Source organism: Sceloporus undulatus, chromosome 3 (genome assembly GCF_019175285.1).
Source record: "Sceloporus undulatus isolate JIND9_A2432 ecotype Alabama chromosome 3, SceUnd_v1.1, whole genome shotgun sequence".
NCBI classification, from domain to species: domain Eukaryota; kingdom Metazoa; phylum Chordata; class Lepidosauria; order Squamata; family Phrynosomatidae; genus Sceloporus; species Sceloporus undulatus.
In genome coordinates this window covers 88,230,910-88,242,307 of record NC_056524.1, presented here as the reverse complement: position 1 = coordinate 88,242,307, position 11,398 = coordinate 88,230,910, and positions in this window count along the sequence as shown.

Sequence of the window (11,398 nt, the reverse complement as noted above, 5' to 3'; positions counted from 1 at the left end):
GGGCCGCAGGTTGCCAACCCATGGCATACATAGACATACATGCTGGAGAAAATACACTTTCAACTATATATACGTCCCTAATCTCATTTTCTTATCCCTTCTTTATGCTTAAAACATGATTGAACTGCCCTTTCAATGGATCAGTTTTTAAGCTGTCTCATCTAGGAAGCCAGCTTCCCCCACCCCAGTATGCCAGTTACTGGTACCATATTTATATACACTGGCTACAATTGTTTCTTTCCTGGATATCCTCCAGGAATATCTGTCCATTGCTCAGAGACTGGCCCTGGACCACAGACCATGACTTTGAATAGAACTGCAATAGATGACTGCCTTCAATTTGATAGATGAACAACTCTACCAACTGATGACGTATGAACACCCTACTCACAACATCTGCCTTTTAAGATGCCAAAATATGAGATAGCCAGTAAAACGGGGGGATTGGTGGTTTCCATATCTGAGGAGCAGTAAATTTCCTTTGGGATTTAGACCACATTTTAAAGAAGCCACTCAAGGAGCCTATTCTCACAATAAATTTACCACTGGATGTTTTTGTGTGCCTTCAAGTTCCTTCTGACTTATGGTGACCCTTAGACAAAGCTATCATGGGGTTTTCTTGGCAAGATTTGGTTAGAGGGTTTTTCTTCTTGCCTCCCTTTGAGGCTGAAAGAGTGTAACTTGCCCAAGGTCAATCAATGGATTTCCATGGCTGAGTGGGGGATCAATCCTGGTCTCCAGAGTCCTACTCTTAAACCCACTTCATCATGCAGTCTCCCTAATTGTACAGAATCTTTATGCAGGAGACTGAGGGAATTACAGTTGTTTATATCATAAAGAACTATAATTCAGACAGGAAAATGGACAAAGCAAAGAAGGACATCTAAAGTATGTATATGCATACACATTAATAAACAGAAGAATAAATAGGAGAAAATAAAAATCATGGATAAAGAAATAATTGATTATAGTAAAGTAATTCTTCCCCCCAAAAATAGCCATGTTAGTCTGTTTTAGTATAAAAAGAAAGATAAGAGGGAAAGAGTCATTTATGAAATACAGATTTATTTTGGCACAATCTTTAGTGGAGTAGAATCCTTTTCCTCAGATAAAGTGATGCCACCAGCACACCTGAGAAAATGGATTATAAGCTACAAAAGCTTATTTTAGTCCTAAGGGTATCACAAGCTGCCTTTTCTTTCTCCTTTTACTTCATTTTGTAACAGAAAATAGAGCCGAAGGGATGTGCTTTCACCCAGAGTGTAGAAATGAGAAACAAAAATTCAGGAAGCAGTATTGAGCCTGTTGCTGGAGCAATCAGTATGCCTTTATACGTTTTGTTTTGTTGTAAGCCAGATCCATTCAGATTGTCAATCATACCATTAGTTTTGATGATGGCTGCTATATACATATGTGCCAATATTGTTCTGCCAAACACTTCCAGGATGATATAGGTGGTGATGACCTCTTCAGAAATATGCTAACACATTGAAAAGGTTACTGCCCTCTTGGAAATTTTTTTTTACAAAATCTCTGATTTCACCATGGTCTAATTTGCACTGCAAAATAATGCATTTTGACACCCCTTTAACTGCCATGGCTTGGTACTATGGAATTTTGGGATTTGTTGTTTGTTGTGGCAGTAGAACTCTCTGACAGAGAAGGCTAAATATCTCACAAAACTACAAATTCCAAAATTCCTTTTTAGCCTTTATTTATTTAACTTTTTCTGTCAGAGAGCTCTAGTCTCACAACAAATGACAAACCCCAGAATTCCATAGTATTGAGCCATGGCAGTTAACGTGATGTCAAATTGCATTATTTTTGAAGTGTAGGTTAGACTCATGCTTCCCAGTCAATATACACCAATGTCTTTTACAACTGTGGGTGTAATATTTTTGGAATACAGGGAAAACCAGATGCTTTGAGATATTTTTTAAAATCTGTGGAATGGTTGGAACAGTGCGTGTTTGCATTATTTTGAAGTCTAGATTCATTTGAGGCTTTAAAAAGCTCCTGTGTCTACATACGTTTCCTAGAGTTTGGAAATAACTGGTTACAAGTACTACTACCAGGCCTCATCTGCAGTACTGCATTCAGTTCTGGGTGCCTCATTTTAAGAGAAGTTGGAAGGGATACAGAGAAGGGCAACAAGGATGATAAGAAGCATGGTGAGCAAAACATATGAGGAGAGGTTGAAAAAGCTGGGTATATTCAGCCTGGTGAAGGGGAGACTGGAGAGTGACACAATTGCATTCTTTAAATATTTAAAGCTGTCACAGAGAGAAGGCTACACATTTGTTCACTGCTGGCCCAGAGAGTAGGACTAGGTCTAATGGTTTTAAGTTACAGAACTGATTCCAGAAGGAACTTCTCAGTGGTAAGAGCAGTTTGGCAGTGGAACCAATTACCCAAGGGATGGTGGAATCACTTTCTCTAGACATCTTCAAAAAGAGACTGGATAGTTACCTGCTGGGGATGCTCTAGCTCAGCAGTCCCCAACATTTTCCTGACTACTGCCCCCTTTTATCTTGGGCAACGACCCTAGAGCCCTCCTTGCATATTTCATTAGGTCTACTGTTTTACTGCAAATTCAAAATAACCAGTCTCAGTCACTCCTGTCCTTGCACCTGGTCACCCTGGGAGCAGCAACTAGGCAACTGGCTGACCAGCAACCAAGAAGCCTCTTACACATGCCATCCCTCCAGCAAAGGTCTGTGCAGTCAAGAGGCCTATTGGTTGCTGTTCAGCTAGCTGCTCCGTTGTTTTTGCCAAAGTGACTGGGTGCAAAGGGAGAATCTTCTCCCTGGTGAGGAATGACTCTCAATCCTTCTTCATTGGGACTGACATGGGCACAGCTGGTGAATGTGTAGGGGGTTTACAGAGGCTGTAGGTTCTGGACTGGACACTGTTATGGATGAAGAAAGGGAGAGATTTTAACTACAGGAGCTGCTCCAAGACAAAGGACTCTAAGAATCGACCCCAGCTATTCCCTCTCCTTCACCAGAGACATGTCTTCCCCACACCGTTTCAAGAGTTCCCCTCAAATACACACACATTGTTTCTTCTGTCATCTCTTCTCACAGCCTGTTCAGTGAAAGAAAACAGAAATAGCAGAGCAGCTCCAACCTTCCAGCCAAGCCCAGCAAAGCTCACAGAGCTTCAGCAGGGTCCCAAATTTGAAAGCTCCTTTTTGACATTGCCTCTCACCCACTGCCACTCCAGTCAGTCCTCCTTGCTCCAGTCAATTTATCCCAAAATGGTGGCATTCAAAGTTATAAAAGCAGTGCTCTGTGACCAAGAAGATTATCACATGAGCTTTCTGCCCAGCCACAGAACAGACTGAAACTTTGGGGGGGAAATTTCATATCGGGTGTTATCGCATGCCTTGATGCTCAGATCAGCAACATCATAACCCGATCTTAGCCATCCCATCCCTGATCCATCCTAATCCTGTCCTTTCCCATCAGATGGCTAAGATCAAGGCATGATGCCACCAGTCTGAGTATGGAGGCATGCAATAACACCTGATCTGAAAAAAAAACTCCTAGTTTCAGTCTGCTCTGGAGCCAGGCAAAAAGCCCGTGTGATAATCCTCCAAGCCTTGCAAGAGTTTCCCAACTGCCACAACACCACCAGTGAAAGATGCAGTGAAGGGAGTGAGGTCATGCAGGCAAGCAAAGAGTTGAAGATCACCACACAAAGTGTTCAGTGAGGTTGTATGGTAGTTTTAAGGCACCCTGAAATGAAGTTTCCAGCTTCTTCAGGCGCACAGCATTCATATGATGCGTGCCCAGAGAGTGGCTGGAAGCTGCTCCAAGGCCATCAGAGGCAGCCTGAATCAGCTGGAGATAGCAACTGAAAGCAGCTCTCGCTAAAAGCCTACTTGGGACCATGGTGGTGTCCAGCTTTGAGAGTGGGCCGTGTAGTCACCGTGGTCCCCAGCCTATCATGGGCTGATCATGGGCAAAGCAGCCAGAGGCCTCTCCTTCATGCCCATCTGCTTCGCCCCCAATATTTAGGAACATTATAGAAGTCCACTCACAAAGAAACTCCCCTAAATATAATGGAACCTCCTCCCACAATGTACGTTTGGGGAACTCTAGTACAGTAGTTCATTCTTATAACAGGGACCTCCTTTCATCCCCTTGGCAACTTCTACATACTCCCAAATGTGCACCAGAAGAGTCTTTCCCACAATCCTGAACAGCAGATTTTTAGGAAGAAGGGGGAATCCCTCTCCTTTTTCTACTGATCTAATTTTTCAGTGTCAGGGACTAACTTTATACCACCCTACAGGCCTACAGTCTACATTTTTTTTAAAAAAAAAAAAACCCCTCTTTTTTGATTGCCACACAAAAGACATGAAGGATGTAACATAACAAGATAGGTGAAAAATATAAGCCACATTTTTGCATACATTCACTTTCAAGTGTATACTTGTAAAAACTGTATTATTATTTCCCAGTTTCTTTGATTTTTAAAATGTTTCATCTCTCACATGGGGGCTGATTTCCTTTTGAAATTCAATCTTCTGGATGACTTAATTGCCCCAGTACTAAACTGAGCAATAAAACAGCAGGGATTGCAATTGACTTTTGTTGCTTCAAGTCTTCAGTCATTTCTGAATTCTGCAAACTTATTGTAGGGTTTTCTTGGCAGGATTTATTCAGAGAGGCTATGCCATTGCCTTCCTCTGAGGCTGAAAGAGTGTGACTTCCCAAGGTCTCCTAGTGGGTTTCTGTGCTTTTGGGGATAAAGGCAGACATATTGACATACATATTGACAATGAGATGCTGGAATTCTGTGTTGTTGTTTTTGCAAATGATGAAGATAAAGGTTTTTCCTTGACATGAATGGCTAGTCATAATCGACTGTAGGGGGCGATGCTCACCTCCGTTACTAAGCCGAAGAGCCAGGGTTGTCTGAAGGTTACTCCAGTGGTCATGTGGCCAGCATGACTGCACCGAATGCTGTTAGCTTCCCACTGAAGTAGTACCTATTTATCCATGTGCATTTGCATGCTTTCAAACTCCTATGTTAGCAGAGGCTGGGACTAGTGACAGGAGCTCATCCCATCATGCAGCATTTGGGCCTCAAACTACCAACCTTCCAATCTTCTGATCATCAGAATTGGCGTCTTAACCACTAAGCCATTGCATCCCCCTTTGCAAATGACTGGATTCAAATTTGTCAGCCCTAAAACAGAAAATGTCACACAAATGAGAGAGAAGGTATCTTTTATGAGAAGGCATATTTTTTAAGAATATAGTAAAGACAAGTTGGGATCACCTTTCCATTTTGGCTCCTCATATGTTGCATTCCAACCAAAATGATCTGTTGAAGAAGCACTCTGTGTAGTTCAGGAAACTACTTTTGGGCCACTGTGTTATTTGAAGAGACTGAAAATATTCATTTATTTGCATTATTTCTTCTCTCTCAGAGCTTGGAAACATTGCCTTTTTGGGATTGTAGATCCCATAGTTGTGTGGGAGATTATAGCAGCTGTTGGTCCAAAACTTTTAAAAATTCTAATTCTCTCTCTCCACCCCATTCACTCCAGTGCATACTGTAATGCCCAATTTATTTGGGTCAGCTAACACACATAGAAAATACAGTCCAATGTGTTGTTAAGCATGTTGGACTTTAGGTGGAAAGATCTGGGTTCCCATCCTTGATACAACTTAAATTTACATTGTGGCTTTGTGACAGTGACAGTCAGTGTCAGAGTTTAAAACCTACTTTTCCAGATTATTGGACTTAATCCAGAGTTGTAATCCAATGCTTGGATCACCTGATATATGTGTGTGTGTGAGTGTGTGTGTAGAAACAATCTGTTCCTATCTCTGACTCCTCCACCTATCTCTTCTTCCTCCTTGCTTTACACAAAATCCTATGGTACATTCTCATGTGAAAATGCAACACAAGTCAGTAACATTTTACAAGTGCTTTGTTGTGTGAAATATCTTTTTGCCCACAGAGCACCTATTCAGGTTTGGAATTAGAACAACTCAGTCATCAGCAATGAATCCATTTTGCATTACTTTATTTTAAAAAAATATTTTGTTGATCAATGATAAGAAAAACCGTGCTGAATTGTGAGGGGAAGGTGAGATAATTTGTACAAGTTTGCTTTCATGGGAAGAAAACGTTTTAATAGCTTATTTATGCAGATTCTCCCACTGGTTTCAGTTGTAAATATATTAGTCATTTTAACAAATAGTATTTGTTTCTGTTGCAAAATGGTCCATTTAATAAAGAAACAGATTAAAGGATTAGATTTGTTTAGTTACTTTATTGTTCAGTTCCCATTATACTCAATTATGTAATTAATTATAATGGGAACAGCACACTTAAATGTGTCCAACTGTTTATGTATTTCAGCTAAAATCTTCATTTTGAAAGCACAGTGCAATTAATTTGTAGAAAGTGGCCTCTTGTCTAAAAGGAACTAATTTCCCAGATATGATAGAACACACAAAAAATGTTTGTAATACTTAGAAAATTGGGAGAGGGGGGCTATTATCAACAGTGTAACTAAACACTTTGCATGGTGAATTGCCAAAACATACCAATCCTTGCTTAATTAATCACAGCAAGTGGAAAGTATCTTTGTTATACACACACACACACACACACACACACACACACACACACACACACATATATACAGAATAAAAAATCAATGGGTTGTTGCTTTCCCAATGGACAGGGAGCCATTTCTGATGGGAAATTAGATGTTTTTCATTAAAGAGAACTGAACAGCAATCTTGTGTAATGTGTAATTTGGAAAGGTAGCTATAGTGACACTATTCCTCCTTAGTTCCGGACAGTATCAAGTTGGTAAGACTGAGAATTTCATCTTGAGAATCATACTGTAGAATCCTCCATGTCAAGGTCATCCTTCTACAGGTTTATGCAGGTTTAGGGGCAAAACAGACTGCAGCAACAGAGCAGGGTTCTGGCATTCCTTTCAGTGCCAGATCAGGGCAGCAGCAAACACATATTTTGGCCCCAAGGTGGCAGTTTGCTGCTCTAAAAAGAACTGGTAAAATACCACTCCTTTTTAGAGTGCGAAAACGCTACCCTTGCCACCATGACGGTGGCTTTTCGATTCTTTTGTGCAGCACATCTAAATGCTCTGCCAAAGAAATGGCAAAATGTTCCCCGCCATGCGGTTGGGCATGCAGCATGACCCCAGCATCGTGGAGGAGTCGGGGCAGCCAGCATGTGGTCACCACACCCAATGCCTCTGCTTAATGCTGCTCTAGCCCCTTACTCACAGAATTTATCTCCCAATGGTAGCTCTCAAAGGAGCTTAAAATAAAAATATAAAACATACAGAATCCATGTAGAACCATGTATCACTGCTATAAAGGTAAAGCAAACACCATAAAACACCAGCTGAAGCCATAAAATAAAATTAGCTCTGTATAATTCAAGATATCCAGCAGATCAAGAAAATCTAACCAATAATAATAATAATAATAATCTGAATCTGCCATTTGAAAGTTAAGGTGGTGCTAACCTGGTAAGCTTTCCTGGATCCCATTAAAAAGCTGCAAGCACAATTAAATCATCCAGATTAATAATTAAGAGAATGAAGCATCTAAAACAAGGATATACTTCAAAAGAATGTTTAAAAATATTTTTTTGCACTAAAATACACACACACACACACACACACACACACACACAGAGTTTGGGCACAGATTGATGCTACAATTTTAATTTGCTTTTAAAGATTTAACATTATTTAATATTATAGTTTGTTTACTTCATTTAAAATTATAATATTGTCTTTTGTTTTCATCTACCTGTTTCTATCTGTATCTGGTTTAATCTTGTTGTGAGTGTTCTTATGTCCTACTACTGGGAGAAAGGCAAAAAAGTGTCTCTAAACAGGCAGGCAGGCATTGCCCTTAGACCAGTAGACAGCAGAGAACAATATGCTGTTTAAAAAAAAAAAAAAAAGAACCAAGTATTTTTTAATATGAAGTCGAAGGCTTTCATGGGCGGCATCCTAGTTTTTGTGGCTTTTTCAGGCGATGGCCATGTTCTAGAAGAGTTTCTTCCTGACGTTTTGCCAGCATCTGTGGCTGGCATCTCCCACCCTGAGGCCTGCCATTAGCATCAGAACAATACACAGGCAAATCACTCCCGCCTTCCCAGGTCACACAATATATATACCCATCTCCTTTCCAGGCAAGCATTCTCTGAAGATGCCAGCCACAGATGCTGGCGAAACATCAGGAAGAAACTCTTCTAGAACATGGTCACATAGCCTGAAAAAGCCACAAAAAACTAAATATTTTTAAACCCTTTATGTTTCTAAATCTCAACAATCATAGGAAGAAAACCCAATGTATTCAATTAAATTCCTATTCCGAGAGTAACAAATGGATCAGAAGACCTTCGTAATTTGTTCACTAAGATGGCACATAATTATCAGCACTTGAATTGTTTATAATATTGCTTTATTGCATGGGGCTTAAACCGTTCCCCAGCGCGTTCTAACGGGGGCGCGCAGTGGCATGCACGGAACGCAATGGGCACCAGATGGGGCCCAGAACGTGACTTTATCGCACGGGGGGACGCTGACGCCACCACCGCACGTTCCCATCGTGTCCCAATTCGGTTCCAGAGGGCGCCATTTCCATTTCTTGGAACTGTTTCAAAGCGTCCCCAGAAATGGCGCCCTCTGGAACCGAATTGGGACGCGATGGGAATGCGCGTCGGCGTCGGCGGCGTCCCCCCGTGCGATAAAGTCGTGTTCTGGGCCCCATCCGGTGCCCATCGCGTTCCGTGCACGCCCCTGCGTGTCCGTCCCGTAGAACGCGCTGGGGAACGGTTTAAGCCCCATGCGTATAAGCTCATTGATAGACCTGAGCTGATCCCCATGTAAATCCCCTCCTGAAGGGAAAATTATAATGCCCACAGAGTGTTATAGGAGAGGATGAATGATTTTGCTATCGATGACCCTCCCAGGTAAAAACAACAGTTTGAATTAGGCTTGCAACTAGATGCTATTCAGTTACTTAAGGAACAGGCATAGCTGAGTCCAACAATTTCTCAACCACTGCAGCTTCTGAACAAGGGGAACCTGCATAAAGCATAATACAGTGTACCTCGGGATACGAAATACCCAGGTTACGAAATTTTCGGGATAGAAAAAATCCCATAGGGAATCATTGTTCCGGGTTACGAATGTTTTTTCGGGTTACGAAAAAACTTTTGGTGCTTTTTTCGGCTTTTTTCGCACGGAATCGCGGCTTTTCCCCATTAGCGCCTATGGCAATTCGGCTTACGAGCTTTTCGGGTTACGAAAGCGGCCGCGGAACGAATTAATTTCGTAACCCGAGGCACCACTGTATTGTAAATAACAGCAGGTTACTCAAGTGCCTTGATCCTTGACATTAGAAGGGATTATTAATTGTCACAGGGAGCAAAACTGGCTCTAGCCACCACCTAAGAATCAAAGAAATAGACCAGGGCCCCATTTACACTGCAGAATTGTAGTGCTATTGTTCCACTTTAAATGCCATGGTTCAAAGTTTGGGGAACCACTACCTTAGACCCTTTTCATTGGCATGACAGTATTCTTTGTGCTTTATTTCTCCATTGAAGATAAACAATGGAAGGTGGCAACAAGACTTGTGGTTTTTTCTTATATCCTTTTTGTCAATAGACTGTGAATGGTCTATCTTGGAATTTGTCCGAGTTTACTCAGAAGGCGCCAAAGGGCTATAGAAGGATTATGAGGATCTGTAGAGATTTATGGCCCAGGACCTGAGATCCGAATGGTTCATTTTGTTGCTGGCCTGTGTCTGTTATGACTCATAATTATAAAATGCCTGCTAATGATAATTCCACCTCCTAATGGTTCATTTCATCCTATGTGCTTTGGAGACAGGGCACTGTTTGTTAATTCCACAGTTTCACATGAGTATAGACCTCCGTTTACCATACATGACTCTGGGCAACCAAACTGAGCAGGCATCTGTCCAAGACCAGTTAGGCCTTTCCAGAGATAATGCCTCAACAATATCAGGAAATACATGTTCGTTCCCTCTGCTCTTTTCTGCCATTGCTATTCAGATCAGGCATATTCTTTATCCTTGCTTGCATTTTTATGCCTTGGAAAATAAAACCTTTCTTTTCACATTTGAGCCAAGTGTATTGGTTTGTATCTGAATGAATAACTAATGCTCTCTAAAGCTTTTATTTGCATTATAGTCCAGATGCTGCCTTTAGGACTTGTAGTCATTGTAATGTTTTTATATGTTAACCTCTGTTCAGAAGCAATCAGAAAACTGATAAATTAACAGTGATTAAAAAAATTCTTTCACCTGTGGCCTAACTGTAACTGTCAGTATTTCATGCCTCTCTTTTGCCTTTTTCACTGCCAATTTTTCTTTATGTCTGTGTGTGTTGGTTGGCACAAAAAATTACCAACTCATGATGACATCCAGTGTATATAGTAGCTAATAGTTATCTGGTCCAACTCCATTGCATTGGTGTTGACATCCCCAACACTAAACGCATGGGACTTTAGTCTTGAAGGAGGAATCCAGTTATACCTGCTCCACCACTTTATTTTTTAAAATTTATTTTCTTGCATAAAAACAATCTCGGGGGGGGGGGGAGAACATGGAGGGTTGTTAAATACAAAGTCAAAATCCTGCATAGAAGTTGTAGTTATCCTCTGTTTGTAGATGTGACCCCCCCCCCTTAAAATCCACCTTAAAACCAGGCCGTTGTACCAAGCAAAGTAGTTTAGAGAGGCTGGTGTGTGGAACGCAGAAGGATGACATATCCAGCTCCCTCCTGCCAGCAAGCTGCAGTCCAAACAGCAGAAGCAGGACTCCTGCAAGATTCTGTCACAAATGTTTGACACACTACAGCTCACTAGCAGGTACAGGTGGGGACTGGTCATGTCAGATTTCAGCACCCACCTGTTGCAGAATTCCTTTTTCTTTCTTTCTTTTTCTTTCTTTTTCTTTTTTGGTATGGTTCCCTGGTTTCAAACTGGGTTATAGGGGCCTTTGTGTTTGTAATTGTGAATAGGAAACAGTTACAAGTTATAAATCTAGCTTGCAAGATGCCATCCGCTATTTCTGATGCAAAATGTTTTTGCACAAAACCCAAACAAACAAACTGAACAGATTAAAACATGTGGGAAAATGTTATTTTTCCTCATGCTGAAGGGGAGGAAATCCAATAAGCAGACATTAATTGTAATAGCCTATGCAAGTCTTTGGAGTAAATCCAATCTTTGCATGACCACTGGTATGACAATCATGAAACCAACCTGTTTTATCTCTGTAGTGGTTTCTGAGATGACAAATAAATCCAGCTCTGTCAGAAGTGCGGTGTGCTGCCTTATATCATGGTCTGC